Source organism: Dermacentor albipictus, chromosome 9 (assembly GCF_038994185.2).
Source record: "Dermacentor albipictus isolate Rhodes 1998 colony chromosome 9, USDA_Dalb.pri_finalv2, whole genome shotgun sequence".
Lineage (NCBI taxonomy): Eukaryota > Metazoa > Arthropoda > Arachnida > Ixodida > Ixodidae > Dermacentor > Dermacentor albipictus.
Window position 1 is genome coordinate 43,795,489 of NC_091829.1, and position 20,008 is coordinate 43,815,496.

At 47.3% G+C, this 20,008-nt stretch overlaps 1 long non-coding RNA gene and 1 other non-coding gene across 2 annotated transcripts in view; one reads left to right on the forward strand and one right to left on the reverse strand.

Moving 5' to 3' along the window:
- Window positions 1–20,008, reverse strand: part of LOC139050212 (uncharacterized) — a 41,576-nt gene that overhangs the window by 13,690 nt on the left and 7,878 nt on the right. The window lies entirely within an intron of this gene.
- TRNAS-GGA (transfer RNA serine (anticodon GGA)) lies at window positions 3,321–3,395 on the forward strand. The gene has a single exon. It is a non-coding gene; the product is annotated as a tRNA-Ser (tRNA).

Consider the following 20,008-nt stretch of genomic DNA (forward strand, 5'->3'; position numbering starts at 1 on the left):
CAACAACAACAACAAAACTCATTACCGCATCCACGCAAAAGCATTATTGTCGGCCTCGAATTTATGAAAGGTACCCGGGGCACATGCAGATACAGTCTGAACTCAGGCAACAGAATTGAGCATTATTCTGGCTGTAGAAAGACTTTGCCTCGGGAGACGGTTATGTACCGCGTAGATCGGCGGCGAAGAAACTCGGCTTCACCGAGTTTGAACAACTGTTCTTCAAGATGACCCCATATTATCACCCGTAGTTTCCGCATTCTGGGGTACATTGCTCTATTTGACTGCCGAGATCGTTCTGCGATGTTACGGAAGCACCACAAAACGTAGCTAGCGCTGTAGTAGACGAGACTCCCAAACCGATCTCGGCGCTGTGGTGGCCGCACGATGGATATTCCGAACATTCTTGCAACTAGCTTCCAGAAGGTGCGTGCTACAACGCAGTCCTTTACTACATGCGCGTTGGTCTCTGTTTGTGCGCAATATATGCATGTATCATTCGCTACCATATGCCAGCGTTCAAGCCTGTCTCTTGTAGGTAGAATGCCCCACTGATATTGCCAATAAAAATCCTTCACTTGAGAGGGCAAATCAGGTGAAAGCACAGCTGTCCATGTTTGTGTAGTAGCTGTCCGTAGAGGTACAGCTGTCTCACACAACATTTCACAAAGCCTGGAAACTGGTGTCGAACGCCACTTTGTAATTCTTAGTTGTACAAGCTGGCTTTGCAAGCGCGCAGCCGCCGCATACTGCGGTGCTGGCGTTACTGCCGTCGGAAGCAAGTTGCCTGTACTCTGCGGCATAAGCGTTCGACGGTAATGGTCTAAAGGCGTGACTATCAACAACTTCGTAATAAATCGAACATGTCTGTGCCGCAGTTTCTCTCTGCCATCGTGCATAACCTTCGGTGTAACTCTGCTTCTCTTTATGCGCGTTGCCACAGTGCAGTCTGAAAGCGCGAGCTGGCCGTAATAAGAGCGCTAATTTCCCAAATCGGACTGCTTGGGTCAGTTTCGCTTTATTTTAACGTCTCCGCTCGAGTTACGCCATGGGTCGCGGGGGAAGAATTCGAGCTGTCGTTATACTTATTAGCCGCAGCTGCCACAAGACTTGGGCGAGGCGTCACGGGCTGCGTTCTCAGCACGACGTTCTCGTTCAGCCACGGCCTCCCAGACTGCGCGCTCTGGCAGGTTTTGCTCCGGCCATTCCATTCGCTCCCCAGCAAAATTCTGGCGCATGCGTCTGGCAGCCCCGAGGTGACCCTGTTAGCCGACGGCGCCCGTAGAGGCGGTCGTGTGGGATGCAAACAGCGCGAGATCTCAACGTGCGCGTTGCTTCTCATTCTACGTGTTGCGGAAGATTCTCGCGCATTTTTCTCTGCCTCGCGCTCTGCCTCGAACTTCATTTTGCCGTCTCATCTGTATCGCCCATTTGTGTCTTTGTTTGTTTTACCCGTACTATCGCACTCAGCACGAGCTACAACGCGAAAGAGCGTGGCAAAGCGGTCGCGCGTCGTATATAGCTCATACTGAGCGCGATAGCACTTTCCCTACATATAGCCTTATCCATTGATATTGTCGTATCTATGCTCCGCACTTAGGTTATGTTAATTTATTCATTTTTCTAAGAAATTATGTGCGCGTTGAAACACCGTTCATTCTCTGTGGACTGGCAGCATATCGTAGACGGCGGCAGTTGAACTTCAGTCTGCCTATACTTTTCTTTCGTTTTTTCCCACTTCTTTATCGCTTTGCATTGCGGTTACTCAGCAAATAATATGGGAATTTTTGCGTTTGTACGCCTACTCTAGTGTAGAGACGTTCAGTTAATATTCGCTAGTATCTTTGCCGTTCATTACTTCCTCTTCTTCCTCTTTTCTTTTATTTTTTTCTTTTTTGTAGCTTGAGGTTGCGTGCTATTGCTTTGTGCGAGAAATGCTTTGTTGCATTATGCTTTTTTTCCTTTGTTGATTAACGCTTGTTTTACGTTCATGTAACCGTACCTGTTCCCTGCCCCCCATTGCCCAATGCCTTCCATAAGGCATATGAGGTAGTCATAAATAAATACATTGAAAAAAAGAAAACGAACATGTCGTACGCACACATGCGGAAAAGCGACTAGTATTGTTCTCTGTTCAACTTAAGCAAAATTTTAGTCGTTACTTGTATCGCTATATTAATGTCTGCTTGGGTAATAACTGCATACACTAAGAGGCGAGCAAATAGTTGCATAATTTATCATTTCACCCTCGGTGCGCAATTTCTCGCTCCCCCGGCCTTGAGACTGCGGCACGAAGTAGGTAATGGCACGCAAACTCGCGTTTTTTCTCGCCTCGTCTGAGCCAGAAGAGCAGCACCGGAGTGCGCGAAAAGTCCTCGATTGCGAGTGCCGCCGTGAAGAGAAGGAGGTGGCCACGCCCACCACCGAAATTACGACCTCTCCGCGCGAATCGGACGGCCGGAGCAAAACCTGCCGGCCCGCGTAGACTCCGAGGCCATGGTTCAAACACAGAGTTCCTGGCAACCTTACACCTACAGGGACAGCCGGGCCACGCGCCGCTAATGTATGCGTGGAATGCCAGCACGTGGCACCGTTCTCAGTTTGGCACCGTTCCCGAAAAAACCGGGACACATTGAAGGTGTGCCTCACCTGCGCAGTTCTGTGTATCACAACGAACATTGTCTGTTAAAAGAGCATTGTAAAGAGCCACTTTTAATGTGAACCATTCTTTGCCTCATTCATGGCGCATTGCGGTATGTAGGTGCAGTCAATCGCAAAATTTTTGTGGAACATGAGATCTGAGAAAAAAGCTGAATATCTGCGCTGACCCACAACGCAGCCTAGTTTTCGCATTTACAGCTTCCACCAGTATATGCGAATAACGTTGTGATGTTCGCTTTTGCTGGCTACTGTTACAGGCTGTTCGGAAATTGAACGTTTTCTGTGGTCCCGTGGTTTTCTGAGATCCCGTAAGCTTTTGTGGAATGTGAGAATGAGATCTCATTCCAATGGATCCCGTACCTAATGGAATGGTACCAGGATAGCGCAGCAAAACACGGACACAAGAAGAAACGAGGACGACTATCAACAACGAAATTGCTGTAATTCTGCGGAAACCCGCAAGCTGGAGAGAAGTAATGAATAAAGGGGAAAATCAGACATCCACCCGTTCGTAGCAATTGCTGCAAAGGAAACCCATACGGGTTCCTCGACAGAAAAGCCTCATGGTTGAAGAAAAATTCGTCCTGGTCCGGGTCTAGAACCCGGGACCACCGCCTTTCCGGGGCAGCCGCTCGACTTCGCCCTGCCATCTGCTAGCCGCCTGGTTAGCTCAAATGGTAGAGCGGCTGCCCCGGAAAGGCAGTGGTCCCGGGTTCGAGTCCCGGACCAGGACGAATTTTTCTTCAACCATGAGGCTTTTCTGTCGAGGAACCCGTATGGGTTTCCTTTGCAGCAATTGCTACGAACGGGTGGATGTCTGATTTTCCCCTTTATTCCGAAATTGCTGTAAGCTGTTGTAGCTAACTATAAGCAACGAAAATTTATTTCCAGGGTCAGTCGTACTTGCACACCCAAACAGTCACGTGCACAGTGATATAAACCATGAAGATACACGTACGTGACGACATGAAAACTATCTATAAACCGGTACATCAAGAAAACAAGCAAGAAAAACGTCGCCTGAGACACTCCGACACTTACTTCTGTGTCTTAATAGGAAGTAAGTGTCGGAGCCTCTCAGGCGACGGTTTTCTTGGTTCTCATTGCAAAAAGTGTCCATGTCGCCGATTTCGCCCCCCACTTCTAGAAGACGTAACTATAATAACTGAACAAGTAACTTAGCGCAATAAGAACCACCGACACGAGAAAGGTTGGCGACGACAAGCGCTTGTCTTTCTCTATGAACAAATTAGCTCACTTAAATACTATTCTGACCTTCTTGTCAACGCTGTCTTGGAATTCAGCACCTCCACTGCCAAATGCCATGAGCATTTGCCAACCGGTATGCGTCGGTGTCAGTCGAATGAGGTCGAACAAACAACTGAGCGATGTCCTTTCCACCGAAGCGTCCCAGGCCAGGAACCGTGAGTGTATGGTGCCTCTACGCTCAGGTATTTCGGTAAAAGCCGACCAAGCGCACATGCCGTAGAAGGGCAAGGTTTTAGGCTCCGTCAAGCTGGGCGACGAAAAGGGATAGCGCTAGAGTTAGTTGTCGCGACGGTGTTTCCGTAAGTAAAAAAAAAAAACTCTGGGGCTTTACGTGCCAAAACCACTTTCTGATTATGAGGCACGCCGTAGTGGAGGACTCCTGAAATTTTGACCACCTGGGGTTCTTTAACGTGCACCTAAATCTAAGCATACGGGCGCTTTCACCTTCACCGAAAATCGGCCGCCATGGCCGGGATTCGATCCCTCGACCTGGTGCTCAGCAGCCCAACACCATAGCCACTGAGCAACCACAGCGGGTTTGCCTAAGTAAACAGAAACGTACAAGTATACACGAGGTGTCGAAATCCAAGCCGAGTTTATTTTCCTTCATCAAAAAAAAGAAGGAAAAAGAAAGAAAAAGCCGCCGCATAAAAGCCGCTACGTTAACCAACCAGACGGGGCGATATATTGCCAGAAATGCACCGCAATTTACAGCTGTTACTGCGTTGCTGTGAGAAGCGCACGTAGTCGATGCAAAAGAATGCGTATTTTTTGAAACTTTGCCCAGTTTACAGGTTTGGTAATCGCGAACTCGGTCCTTTTGCTTTTTCAAAGAAAAAAAAATGAAAGAGGTTGAAAACAACAAAGAAAGGGGAGCGCCGCACGCAAGAAATGGGCAATTCGCACGAGAACGAATAAGTGCGCAGAATCACGCAAGCGCGCAGAGAAACTGTTGAGCAAGCCTGCAATATGCACGCTTGTATCTGGAGTACGAAGGGATTTGTTCATTGCCCTCTGAGCGGCAACCAGTTCTCCAGCCATGTTTTCTTTTCATAAGCTCCAGCTTACTCAATCGGTGTGGTCACTGAACCACGGGTTCCCATTGCGGCATGAGCTAAGGCATTGGACGCGTTGTTCTTTCTTTTTTTTGTTTTTTTGCTGCAGATGCGATTTGTATCGTTTCAGAAGGAATAAATGTACGTCCACTCGCAGTGACATTTCGAAAGCCCGGAACGAACCCGACACAAGGCATCCAAGACCGGCTGGTTGTTTCGATAGCGGAAGCTTAACGTCATCTCAAGCCGCATCTCAAGCGAAATATATAAAAAGCGGCAGAAACGGTGCCGCCCGCAGGCTGAACTGAATCCGTGTTCATGTTGTTCTCACTTCTTACTGTGGGCACACAATCCGACAACTTCGAAATTCTTTCGGCGCAGATTCCTAGCATTGTAAGCAGTGGATTGATTTCGAGCGCTCAAGGGCGCTTCCTCGTAAAATGACACCGGTATTCTGACCCTTTCATTTCGTTTTCCTCCACTAGAAGGGGGAGGGGGGGAGGGCATACTTTCAATGTGGGAGATATGTGAAGCTTCTGACAGTAACCTTGTTTTATTGCGAAGCATTCTTTGCCTCATTCTTGACGCCTTGCGGCAGGTAGGTATATGCAGGTAGCTTCCTGTCTCGCATCGCTTTAATAAAATGAAAATGATGAGTGACTGACGGTGGAATGCAACCTCTGCCGTGGAGAACAGCACACCGGTGCTTTAACCACTGGGCCACGATTCTTTTTCTTCTTTCTTTAAGGCGAAGGCATTGTATGGCTCGTGAAGCGGAAAATCAGGGGTTGTCGGCGTTGGCGTGACCACACTATGGTCCAAGAAGGCTACAAACCCTCGATCTTTGGTAGGAGTCTAAACCACGACCCTTGGTGCTAATTAAGGCGCAGGTAAGGAAGATAGAGTTACAATTAGGGCACTGGAACCCACGACTATGGTGTTAATTAAGGCACAGTTAAAAAATTGGCTGAGGCTTAGCTTGGTTAAGCCTAGTCAGATGCGAAGCATATTGGTGGCTAAACTTGGTAAGTAACTTGTCGCCGAGCCGCATACTGAGCACGTTGCTTGGCCAGACGTTCTTCCCGCTCTTCATCAGTCTCTGTAGCACGCCGCAACCTTCGCTTCTCATTCCAACGAGCAGCTCTGTCTCCAGGTGGCATCTCACCTCGTGAGTGTCTAGCAGAGGCAAGCGCAGCTGCTTATATACCGCCGCGACGCCGCGAGCGACGGCGCGTGTTGGAGCCCCGTTTCTCCTCTGTCGTGACGTCACGATGTCACGTGGTATTGAAGGCGACACCGCCGCGCCTGAGGAGCTGGGTTGAGCTCTAGTAATATGCTTCGCATAAAAAAAGAAGGAAAATAATCCAAGGCGTCTAAAGGGGCTGTCGCTACGCGAAGAAGCCAGAGATGTCATTGCGCTCTCATGTTTCCATGACTCGCTCCTCGAGGCCGTGGTCGGGAACGATTGTGGCACTCGAACACGCGACCTTTACCGGGAGTCGCGCCCTCGACCTGTGGTTGGAGTCTAACCGCGAACTAGGTGTCCTAAAAACTAAGTACACATCGACTGAAAGCTCATAGGCATCGCGTGGTCGTCGCAACTCCTTCGCATTCGTCCACGTAGGGACAACTAAGTGTCCCTGTTACAGTGGAACTGTTGGAACCTCGGTGGACCCGCCGTGGTTGCTCATTGGCTATGGTGCTGGACTGCTGAGCACAAGGTCGCTGTATCGAATCCCGGCCACGGCGGCCGCATTTCGGTGGGGGGCGAAATGCGAAAACACCCGCGTACTTAAATTTCGGTGCACGTTAAAGAACCCCAGGTGGTCAAAATTTCCGGAGTCCCCCACTACGGTGTGCCTCATAATCAGAAAGTGGTTTTGGCACGCAAAACCCCATAATTTAAGAACCTCGGTGGGTTTCCCTTGACGTCCGCATCTTCGCCGAGCTGGGGGAGAGAGTGAAAGCGTAGTATAAAAATAGCATCGCGCGGCATTGCGACGCTGCGAGGGTGGGTGTAGCCTAACGGGATAGAAGGAATAATAATATTTGGGGTTTTACGTGCCAAAACCACTTTCTGATTATGAGGCACGCCGTAGTGGAGGACTCCGGAAATTTTGACCACCTGGGGTTCCTTAACGTGCACCTAAATCTAAGCACACGGGTGTTTTCGCATTTCGCCCCCATCGAAATGCGGCCGCCGTGGCCGGGATTCGATCCCTCGACCTCGTGCTCAGCAGCCCAACACCATAGCCACTGAGCAACCACGGCGGGTGGGGTAGAAGGAGCGGCGCGGTGGGGACGCAGGTGGTGTGACGTCATTGCTCTCTGATAAAACCCGGGCGCTCGCATCGGCGGTCCTCTTTCTCGCATCGGGAAAAAAGATATGCGTGACTCTGCTGTCGCAAACACCAGAGACTAGCGGAGCCGGGTAAGCCCAGCAAAAGTTGGACGAAGTGTGCGGTTTGGCACTCTTTTACTGCAGGCCTCTTTGTTATCGCGATGCTTGAAGAACGTAGCAAATAAGTATAAACTTGCCAAACTTGCCAATAAACTTGCCAGTATTTGTCCGCGTTGGCAAAAAAAAAAAGTTTCAGCCTCTGGTGCATATTACGCGCAACAGAGGTGCGCTTACTCACCATATATATATATATATATATATATATATATATATATATATATATATATATATATATATATATATATATATAAACGAGAAGAAAGGGGGTTAACCGAGGGACCCGATATTTATTAGTCATAAAATGAGAAGCCAACAAACACTGACACCAAGTACAACATAGGGGAAATTGCATGTGCTTAATAAATGAAATGAAGTAATGATAAATTGATGGAAATTAAAGTGGATGAAAAAACAACTTGCCGCGGGTGGGAACCGAACCCACAACCTTCGCATGTCGTGTGCGATGCTCTACCAATTGAGCTACCGCGGCGGCGTTTCCCCATCCACTTTCTTGGGTATTTATGTGTACTAGTAGAACCCTGGGAGTGTTAGCCAGCGCCCCCACTCACAGACCTAGGCGGCGGACGTGGAACGTCTTTTTTGCCGCAGGCGTCACGAGAACGTGATCTTTTCGGGTGAAGGCAACTGGTCAATAAACCCACATATGCTACCTGAAGGCATCAATGTTGCCGGATTCGAGACCCTCGTTATGTAATAAACGAGAAGAAAGGGGGTTAACCGAGGGACCCGATATTTATTAGTCATATAATGAGAAGCCAACAAACACTGACACCAAGTACAACATAGGGGAAATTGCATGTGCTTAATAAATGAAATGAAGTAATGATAAATTGATGGAAATTAAAGTGGATGAAAAAACAACTTGCCGCAGGTGGGAACCGAACCCACAACCTTCGCATGTCGCGTGCGATGCTCTACCAATTGAGCTGCCGCGGCGGCGTTTCCCCATCCACTTTCTTGGGTATTTATGTGTACTAGTAGAACCCTGGGAGTGTTAGCCAGCGCCCCCACTCACAGACCTAGGCGGCGGACGTGGAACGTCTTTTTTGCCGCAGGCGTCACGAGAACGTGATCTTTTCGGGTGAAGGCAACTGGTCAATAAACCCACATATTCTACCTGAAGGCATCAATGTTGCCGGATTCGAGACCCTCGTTATGTAATAAACGAGAAGAAAGGGGGTTAACCGAGGGACCCGATATTTATTAGTCATATAATGAGAAGCCAACAAACACTGACACCAAGTACAACATAGGGGAAATTGCATGTGCTTAATAAATGAAATGAAGTAATGATAAATTGATGGAAATTAAAGTGGATGAAAAAACAACTTGCCGCAGGTGGGAACCGAACCCACAACCTTCGCATGTCGCGTGCGATGCTCTACCAATTGAGCTACCGCGGCGGCGTTTCCCCATCCACTTTCTTGGGTATTTATGTGTACTAGTAGAACCCTGGGAGTGTTAGCCAGCGCCCCCACTCACAGACCTAGGCGGCGGACGTGGAACGTCTTTTTTGCCGCAGGCGTCACGAGAACGTGATCTTTTCGGGTGAAGGCAACTGGTCAATAAACCCACATATGCTACCTGAAGGCATCAATGTTGCCGGATTCGAGACCCTCGTTATGTAATAAACGAGAAGAAAGGGGGTTAACCGAGGGACCCGATATTTATTAGTCATATAATGAGAAGCCAACAAACACTGACACCAAGTACAACATAGGGGAAATTGCATGTGCTTAATAAATGAAATGAAGTAATGATAAATTGATGGAAATTAAAGTGGATGAAAAAACAACTTGCCGCAGGTGGGAACCGGGTTTATTGACCAGTTGCCTTCACCCGAAAAGATCACGTTCTCGTGATGCCTGCGGCAAAAAAGACGTTCCACGTCCGCCGCCTAGGTCTGTGAGTGGGGGCGCTGGCTAACACTCCCAGGGTTCTACTAGTACACATAAATACCCAAGAAAGTGGATGGGGAAACGCCGCCGCGGTAGCTCAATTGGTAGAGCATCGCACGCGACATGCGAAGGTTGTGGGTTCGGTTCCCACCTGCGGCAAGTTGTTTTTTCATCCACTTTAATTTCCATCAATTTATCATTACTTCATTTCATTTATTAAGCACATGCAATTTCCCCTATGTTGTACTTGGTGTCAGTGTTTGTTGGCTTCTCATTATATGACTAATAAATATCGGGTCCCTTGGTTAACCCCCTTTCTTCTCGTTTATTACATAACGAGGGTCTCGAATCCGGCAACATTGATGCCTTCAGGTAGCATATGTGGGTTTATTGACCACTTGCCTTCACCCGAAAAGATCACGTTCTCGTGACGCCTGCGGCAAAAAAGACGTTCCACGTCCGCCGCCTAGGTCTGTGAGTGGGGGCGCTGGCTAACACTCCCAGGGTTCTACTAGTACACATAAATACCCAAGAAAGTGGATGGGGAAACGCCGCCGCGGTAGCTCAATTGGTAGAGCATCGCACGCGACATGCGAAGGTTGTGGGTTCGGTTCCCACCTGCGGCAAGTTGTTTTTTCATCCACTTTAATTTCCATCAATTTATCATTACTTCATTTCATTTATTAAGCACATGCAATTTCCCCTATGTTGTACTTGGTGTCAGTGTTTGTTGGCTCTCATTATATGACTATATATATATATATATATATCATTTTTGGTACTTGCATTCGCAGCATGTGGAGGCATCGTATATATGGGTATATCCAGAAATACGTCCGGTAAGAAAAGGGCGAACTCCAAGCCCTGGGGAAAGGGCAAAGTAAGCTTCGCTGTCAAGACAACAACAAAACAGCAACATGGAATTATTCGGCGGCTTACGGTGTATTTTGACACGTAGGCGTGTCACAAATTGAGTCACGATAAACGTGCTGTGTGCCAGAAGAACTTAAAGCAATTACGGCCGCCCACAAAAAAAAAGACATTTAAACCCAGGACTGTTCATTATAAGAGAGCTACAGTGACCGAAACTGCAGCAAGGGTTGTCACATTTACGAAGACGCGCTTCTGATGTTCTGTCGTCGAAACAAGCGCTGTGCGAGTGCGCATGCCGCTTACGTGCGTCGCGGAACCCAGGACCCGCATAATTAAGCACCCGTGTAAACAGCCCAAGTTAACGACGTGTAACCCTCATCATAACCAGCATGACAAGGACCCCCCAGAGAGAAAGTGCTCAGAGGTTGCGGGATGCATACGCATAGACAGGCTTGATTACACGAAGGGTTAATTCCAGACGATAAGTTAAACAAGCAACTATAGTGCAGCCTCTTCCCGAAGAAGGACTAAACGCAATTAATTAACCATATTATGCCGCATAACAAACCATATGATAAAAAAGGGCCGCCGTTAGTAGTCGTAACGGTGGCTAACCTGTCCATCACCTGGTTATGTTCGCAAGAGTAACAAAGACGTTCGAGTTGCGACCCGCATGGCTCCACACTTTACTTCAATTTACGTTCAACGGAGCCGCTTCCTTTGCTGATATTTTTCTGTCTTATTGTGGGGGGGGGGGACGAAGGAGGGGGGAGGGGCTACATTTATCGAGGTCGGCTTTGTGTATACCTCGACACGACGCCGATGTACCCTCTTGTTCAACGGATCGTAAAAGATAACGCGCTTTCCCTGTCACATAATATGACAATGGGTCGGGTGCCCGCAACGCGAGCGCGTGTAATCGCCCGCATTAGGCTTAGTGCTATTCGCCCGCGTGGCGACGGAGCCTCTCCCTCCATTACGCTCCGCGAACCACGTAATAGCTCGTTCAGCCGAGAATCCATTTAGGCGTGTCGCGTGTCAGGTATAAGCTATTCCCCTGCACTGCCTCTTCGCCTTCCCTTTCGTACCTGGACGTATTAGCCGCTTCACTTACTCATGTTTTTCCATCTTTCTTTTCTTTTTCTGTTTATCGCAAACCCTTTTTGGGCTACTCAAACGCACATTCCCGATTAGAGTCCTTCGCCGTTTCGTTTCGTTATATATTTATTCATTTTGCTGGATTTTCGTTCCTAAATTCACTCGCTCTGGTTATATTTCTTTTCACTCGTAGGCATCAGCGCTCTTATCTTTTCAATTAAATATTTTTTTCACAAGGCGCCCTGTGCACAGAATGACGTTTTTTTCCAAATCCATGGAAAGATTTTTTTTTATTTTTCCGTTCTTTCTCAAATTAAAAACAAATTGAATTCTGGAGCTTTACGTGCCAACATTACGATCTGATATTTATGAGGCATGCGTATAGTCGCCGACTCCGCCTTAATCTTTTAGCAACTGGGATGCTTTAGCGGACACTTACATCGAAGTGCGCGAGCGTTTTTGCATTTCGTCCCCGTCGAAATGGGATCGAACTAGCGACCTACAACTGAGCACCGCAGCGTCACAGCCCCCACCTGAGTTACCCCGACAATGATTATTATGCGAAGCATACTAGCCGCACAACCACGCGCTTCCTTGCTGCGCCGCGCGCGGCCGTGTAGCTACCATATGACGTCAGCTGCAAAAGCGGAGGCTCAACTCGTGCGCTCGCTTGCGGCCGCGTAGCAACATAGCCGGGTCTCAGCTCGTGCGCTCGCCTGCATGAGTTGTTTCTTCGTCTAGCCGAACCAAATATAGTCAAGCAACAGCAGTTCACCAGGCTAAACAGTGGTTCAACAACTAAAATAAAGGCTAGTATGCTTCGCATCCTGGGCTTAACCTTAGCTAAGCCACAGCCATTTTTTCTTCCTTTCTTCCTTCCTTTCTTTCTTTTAGGAACGAGGATACAACGATGTTTTTATGGCTACTGAGGTATGACGTCACATTGCATTTAGTACAAACTCTAACTGGTCGCAAAGCCGTTCGTCGTATGTTCGCGGCCTACGGAGATGACTTGCAGAAGAGATACGATGCAGCGTTTCATGCTATCAGAGAACTTCGGTTATTGTAGGAACCGCGAAGTACTTGAACCGTGGACGAAATAAACTGTAATACACGTCAGGTTCGTTCATGTCGATTTCGTGCTATCCTCTGCTGTTACGTTTTGTCGCTCACACTCCCTGCCAGTGGTCTGAAGATTATTACCATTTTATTCAGTTTACGTCACTGCTTTTCTATATTTTTTTCGCTCGTTACGGTCTACTCCGATGTCAGATGTGGTGTCGCGGGAAACCTTGTTGGCACATCTTTTATTGCGGTTATTCTGTAATACTGAGTTATTCCGTTCCGGAAGTAGTGAATTACTTTGGTTAGCACATATATTTTGCGGGAGTTACAGCAATAATAAATGGTTCGAATAAAGGAGAACTAGCGTCTAAAGGATTCAGTGTAGCGGAAAGTTTTTTGGTCTGTAAAGAATTTATAGCAGTTTTCCTTTTTTAGTTCGTTACGGGCTTTAACTGCGTCAAAATGGAAGGGCGTTGAGCCATATATATTGTTTCTTTATTGAAATGAAAATAAATGAAAGAGATGTAGTCACGCTATATTGTTGACGGCTGCTTTCCTTTTTCTCATAGCAGAAATAATATATAAAAAGAATATGCACTAGGAACATGAAAAGAAACGATGCCACACGGCCAGAAATCCGCAGTACACAGTCCGATACATCCACGAACATACAAATATAAAAAGCAAAGGCAGGTCGCACCACAATGAGTTCGTAAACAAAGTCACAAAAAGTCACACGAGCGGCCGCGATGTAGACAGTGGTAAGCATCTGAACAGATGAGAAATTACAGAGAGTTAAAACAATGCACGCACAGAATATGACATTCAAGGGTGAGCTTCTTCAGAGAGTACAAAAGAGTATAACACGTAATATGCAAGCGCTAATAATTACAAATAATGAAAGCAAGTTGTAGTTACATTGTGCGTCTATTCAGTCTGATACCTAGTACTTGTTAAGGATGCCTGCCTCTTCGTAAAAATGTTCTAGCGCATTCAATGCTTTAGCATCGTTATTTGCGATGGCCAGGGGCCTAGCAATTTTGCGTGTGAGAAATGTCGGTGAGATCAGAAATGGCGCTTGTTCAGCTGCCGCCTTTGTGTCGCGTGTCAAGGGCATTCGAGGAGGAGATGGCGAACATCGTCATCATCATCGCTGCCGCAGGAGCAAGCCGGGGAAGAAGCCCGTTTTATTCGATATAGAAGATGCTTGGTGTATGCTGTCCTAAGGCGCATTCGATGAATTAGTGTCTCAGTACTTCTAGAAAGTTCTACATCCAGTCAGTACTTGAGTTGAAGGTCCACTTCGTGAAGAATCAATTCTTTAGTATTTTCGTCTAACCTGGTTGACGGACACAAATTTTTCTAATTTTTCTTTAGTACTGTTAATATGCGTTGCGTGTCCATTGGTGATAAAGGGATGAGTTGAATTTCTGCATCTTTATGGGCCGATTTTGCCTGCGAGTCCGCTAATTCATTGCCTGCTATACTAGCATGTTCCGGAACCCACTGTGATTTCAATTTACGTTTTCTCTCAACAGCCTGAGTTGAACGGTTCAGTACTGCGTAGGTTTTTCGTGTGTGTGGTTGTTTGTCACCAATATATTCAAGACATGCTAAAGCCGATAAGGAACGATCTTGTTTCCCAATAATATCTGGCAGGACCACGTTAACTTCATGAGAAAAACTTACGTTCGCTCGAAGTCTGAAACTACAGTTGGCAGACGTCTTCCCATTCTCGCGTTTTTCCTTGCCAAGTAGTCTACGAGAAATTGAAATTGCTCAACTTTCATCCTCAGTACTGTGTCATCAGTCCTGTACTCTCAAACGATTCTCAAAGAATCCTCAAGAAAAGCCTCGGAGCGCCCTAAGTAATTTACTACATTAACTGTTATACAGGCAATTTCGGCTTCGATTCCCAGGGGGAGTCCCTCTCATAACGTCATGACGCAGAATGTGGTCACGTGGGAGTAGAACATCGTGACGCTTTGCACTGAGTCCGGTCCGCTCGGTCATCTGCTATGCTGTAATGCATTTGGTAACAAAACAAAATTACATAAAAATCTTTTATCTCTGTCTCCCTCTTATATTAGCAAGTGTGCGCACTTTAGGATAACAATGAAACGACTATGTGTATGCGGATGTTACGCGTACTAAATTCGCCAATACGATTTGGACGTAGCCACATAAGCTCTTACAGCTAAACTTCCCGCCACTGTGGCAATGTGCGCTACGTAGCCGGATGTGCTAATGATTGCGATGACGCTCGAAATTCACGCTTGGCAGCCTGTGCAAAGCTTTCGATAGCGGTGATGTCTCTATAGATGCATTTCAGAGGTCACAACATTCAATACTATAGTTGATGAGGATTACGTTGTATTCATCGCGATGAATGTGCTCCTTAGAAGAGTGTCGACTGTGAGAGATTCCTGCTGCCGCAGTACTGCGGCAGCAGGAATCTTGAACTCAGAAATTTTGAACTCACTCACTCACGTGAGTGAGTTCAAAATCAGACGAATCACTGCGATCTGCTGATTTTGACTTTCCGCACTTCATGCTCCTCAGTCGGGAACATCGTCGAGGCACTGCCCCCCTCCCTCTCCCCCACACACACACATCGCCCCATATTGCTATTATGATTCCACGACTTAGGTTTGTTTTCTGAAGGGATACGCAACGTCAAGTCTAGCGTTTTGTCCTTTTGCGCCTGTTGTGCCGGTCGTCCGTTTCATGGCGCTGGCTGAACAAATGACTACAGTCTCAGCACACAAATAGATATCAACGAACCGGACCCGCGGGATTTCAAGTTTTGTTAAACTAATGCGTTCGCGAATGAGCCTAACCCGGTTGCCATCGCTCCCTGCTACGCAGATGGCGGTTTCGTGAACTTTTAACGCCACTTGGCGACATAGCCATGTCGCAACTGTCTCCTTAACGGATATTTGCATCTTCTTCGCCCGTTTGAGAGCTGGCCTAAATCGCCTCTCATTTGATTCAACCGTGGAGAAAGCAAGTCGACCCGGAAGTAACATCAGACAAAACGAGACAAAAAAGGAAGATTTAGTGGCATGAGAGAAGTCAGCGAAAACTAAAGAAATGTCAGTGTCATTTTCGCCGGATTTCAAGCTGTCTCGATCTCATTCGAACCACAACAGCGGCGGACAAAAGCGCCTCTGGAATAGAAGGACAAAGCGGCTGGAACTCTGACGTCTCAAATCTAAGAGCCAGCTCGCCATAGAAGATAGGAAAAGAAAGAGAAAGCAACATTGCGAGGTCGGCCAGAACACAGTGGACGTCAAAGACAGCAGGACACAGAGCGCCTTGTGGTTGAACTGTCATTGTTTGTTTGTATCTTTTCTCTCTCTCCCTCTCTCTAATCACATTGTGTTACTTTGTGCTAGAAACAACAATGGACGTTTTCGTGCAAAAGTCCCAGGAACCTTTCTCTCTTCAACTTTCTCTTAAAAACACGTATCCGCGAGACGGCGTGTATTCGTCATGAAGAAGACATGTCCGAAACATGTAGAGATGGTTGTACTTTGGATGTTTAGGACGAGTGTTCTTAGTAAATTCGCTTTTATCGGTGTTCTGGGAAGGCTTTCTCGAGCGAAGCAAGACATGACGTCTTCGAAAAGTAGGACTTTCCGCCATGGTTTCCAATTTGTGGATCTTGAGGGCAACGAAACTTCAACAGCACTTGCTCATTACACGCTAGCACCTCGACAGCTCTGGTCGCACTTACGTTGCGTAACCAAATTTCGACCATTGCTCGTAAGCGCTCTTTGCGTGGTTGAGAAGTTATTTTGCGTGCGCCCCATTTAAGGCCTGTTTCTAACGTCGCAAGTGCCGGCGGAGACCGCTAAATTGCTTGCAGTGCTTGAAAAACGTAGTTCGCCCAGATATCCTGCACATGTGGAAGCTGCACGATCAGGGCTCCAACGTACTCGTATGCAGGGTCTAGCATGCGTTTGTATTGTTGTTGTTTTTTCGTGATCAGCCCCACATAATTCGGCATATGGGTCGATGACTCATTGACCCACAGGGGTGCAGTGATCCGAGTAACATGACGTATATATCTTGTCACCCACAAGTTTGTTATCATGCTTTCTCGGAAAGACATGTTTTTTGCCGCAATTGAACACTCACAAAAGGAGTGAGTGTTCAATTGCAGCAAAAAAACATGTCTTTTAGCAAGCACCAACTAGGCCAAAAAGCAGTTCTGTTGCAACATATTTCTCGGAAGAAGCGGTAGCCAGAAAAATAAATTCCAATTTTGTCTATCTCAGAATTCCAGCCTGCGCCCGCGTGTCGTTAGTCATCAAGTTACTGAAAGCTGAGCGTGTTAGGCAAAGACAACGGGCGAGAGAAGATGTGGCCAAACGTGCCCGGCCACACTGTTATGAGAGCCTGCCCCACATGAGAAAAAAAAATATGGAGTTTTACGTGCCAAAACCACTTTCTGATTATGAGGCACGCCGCAGTGGAGGACTCCAGAAATTTGGACCACCTGGGGTTCTTCAACGTGCACCTAAATGCCCCACACAAGACGTCTGCAACTCAACCTCGGTCTGGCGGGTTAGGACGCATTGAACCTCGTAGCGGCATGAAAACTCCTTTGTCCTGGCTTTAGGGTCTCTTAGCGGATAAAATCATTTCGATGGACTCTTGAAAAAGAGGTGGGTGCAGTAAATGGAAAGATTTCCGCCTTCTCTATCTCTCTCTTGTACAATGTGTGAATGGCTGCGGTGGTGATTTTCCTAGTAATCAAACGAACGGGAGCATTCACTGGACACGTTGTCTTCCAGAAATGTGTCGCAGTAGTAAGTCGCTGAACACTTTCTCACTCTGCAGCAACTCGCTCGGATCCGTATGCAAACCCAAGGTGCCCTTGATGTGTAGTCACAGTGGCTTGACGAGATAAACGCCAACACGCGTGTGCTGGTGCGTACATCACGGTCATTTTCATCACGGAAGTTTTCTTTGTACCCTCTGAAACAAGTCGCACGTTACTGGAGCGTGAAACATACGACAGGGTGTACTAAAATCTCCGGTGCGCAGGGATAAGCCGAATGCTTGGCCGCCGAGAAAACAACAAATTAAATTATTTACTTACTTGGAATTTATAGACCGGTAAATGGAGGAACGAAGTTGATCAGCAAATGCATATCGCAGCACAGAACATTTGGACAACTTTTTAATTATAACGAGGAAAATAAAAAGAAGAAAAAGCTGGACTAGTCATGATTCCGCCTGAATTGCACTCAATTCACGCTATACCCTCAACAGTGCGCATCACGTGATCGATGAACCCGTGACGTTTTTGAGTACTCTTCACTTGGGACCTCGACAGTGGCAACGGCTCCGTAGGAGCGTGTTGTAGCAATGCAAAAAGTAACATATGACAACAGAAAGGTAGAGGGCTTACAAGGCATGCCCTCGTAGCGGGCAAAATTAATCAGCAATGTTCATTAGCGTCCGTTGCGACATGTGCCACATACGAAAGCTAAAGCAAAAGGCTATGCGTGCAACGCGTGTACAACCCTGGGAAGCGCATGCATATTGTGAGCGGACACATAAAACTGTTCGCGGAACAAAGGCAAATAAACAGAATATGAAGCTGAACCATGCGTGTTTTGTGCAAAGCGTACCTCGAAGTCAACAGTACAGTGTGCCCCAACGAGAAGTTGCTTTTTTTTTTCCTTGCGTTTCAAGCAGCCATACTCGCCAGAAACGCTCCCACCCGCGACAAGGGACGTCCAAAGCAGCTCGTACGAAAGGAAACGCAAAACGCTCACCTAGCTGTCAGTGCCACAGGCCATGCGGCTGTCCTCGGGGACATTGACGCGGCCTGTTCCGCTTTGCTCATAGGATATATGACACGCGATGGCAAAAATGTGGGGCAGCCACGTGCCGTGAAAAAAAAAAAAGAAACATGACTGATGGTTTATGGTACTGAGGGCCGAGAAGGTGCCGAAGTTTCTCACGTCTCGAGACTTCTTTTCGTACGGTCTGCTCATGTCAAGTTCATGTTTTGCGAGCACATACATTGTACGTTGCGGTATACCGCAGTATACAGCAGCATACAGAGTGTCCCATCCAACACGGGCCAAGCTATTTTTAAAGAAAGAGGGGTTATGACATACCAGGATGGGACCGAGGCTGTTTTGTTAGCTGTCGTGTCGATGGAAATTGTAGATATTTTTTATGCTACAGTTAATTGGGTATTCAAACTTAATTGCTTATAATAATAAATATTTGTATAATTGCGTGCACTCGAATCTGAGATTACGCACCGCATTCAAAAACATCATTTTCATTAGTTTTCCGCTCGAGTCATTTTTGCCACGTTTCAAACTGCAGGCGCAAAATGCGAGAAGTAACCAAAGTGTACGAAAACCAGAAATATGTTTCTGAGAGCTAATACCCTTGTCACAATGGATTATTGAATGTCATGAGATTCGAATAGCATTCGCTGCAACTTCATTGCTGTACTACGCACGAAAAATTAGTGTCATTTCGTCGCAACATCAATTGCGACGATTTCAGAAAAAAGAGGCGAGTGAAATAAAGTACGATAGCTAGGAAGTTTTAATCTATTAGCCATCTTAAGGTACTACACGCACTTCCAGGGGGGCTAACTTTCTATGCGTCTATCTATTGTGTTCCTAAGACGCGTTTTCCCGCCTACCTCGATCACTGCGTAGTCCATAGTTGCATGGGTAGAGCATCGGGCTGCTGTTGTGAGGAAACATGGTTCGAGAAAGAGAGAGAGAGGAAGCTCTTTATTGAAAATGAACATGGTTCGAAAACCACCGTCACTATGCACGCGGCAATGCGTACATATGTGCCGCTCTACAACGAACCTCTTTCACGCCGACATGGATCACTGTAGGTGCCGGACTGGGCAGGTACCGCTCTTCAGTGAAACTCTTTGACGCCGACTGGAAGAACTGGGTACGTGCCGCACAGACTTTGCTGATCTTCAGTGAACCTCTTCGATGCCAACTTGGGTCACTGGGTATGTGTCAATAGGTGTGTGCCGCTCTTTAATGAATATTTATTGACGCCATCTTTGGTAACTAGATATGTGCCACTGGGAATGTATCCCCCTACAGTGATGATAGGGATCCCTTAAAAATATCCTATGCTGAACGGAGTCGAGCCCACATCACACGGGCTCAAGGAGAGCAACCAGACGCTTTATCAGATTGCGCCATGAATGCACTGGGTAGGTGTCGCTTTTTTTCTGTGAACATCCTTCACGCCAACGCTCTTGCGAGCTGGGCCGTGAATTCAGTGTGTATGTGCCGATATTCAACGAACCTCTCGCCAACATGGGCCAACGAGTACGTGTGGCAAGCGAGGAAACCATACTCGGCGTTTGCAGGCACCGGGGCGACATGCTACTCGTCTCGGAGGCCACTCGCGGACTTCTTTGTGGCGCCACTAGATGGCGCAGCGTGTCTAGTGAGAAGCGCGAAAGAGGAGCCCGGGCCTGCCGCGTCATGCGATTCTCATCGTTCGCACTCACCGGCGCGCCACAGATTTCGGAGGCCACACGCAGGCTTCGTGGCAGCGGCGTCAGATGGCGCCGAGTGTTCCAAAGGAAA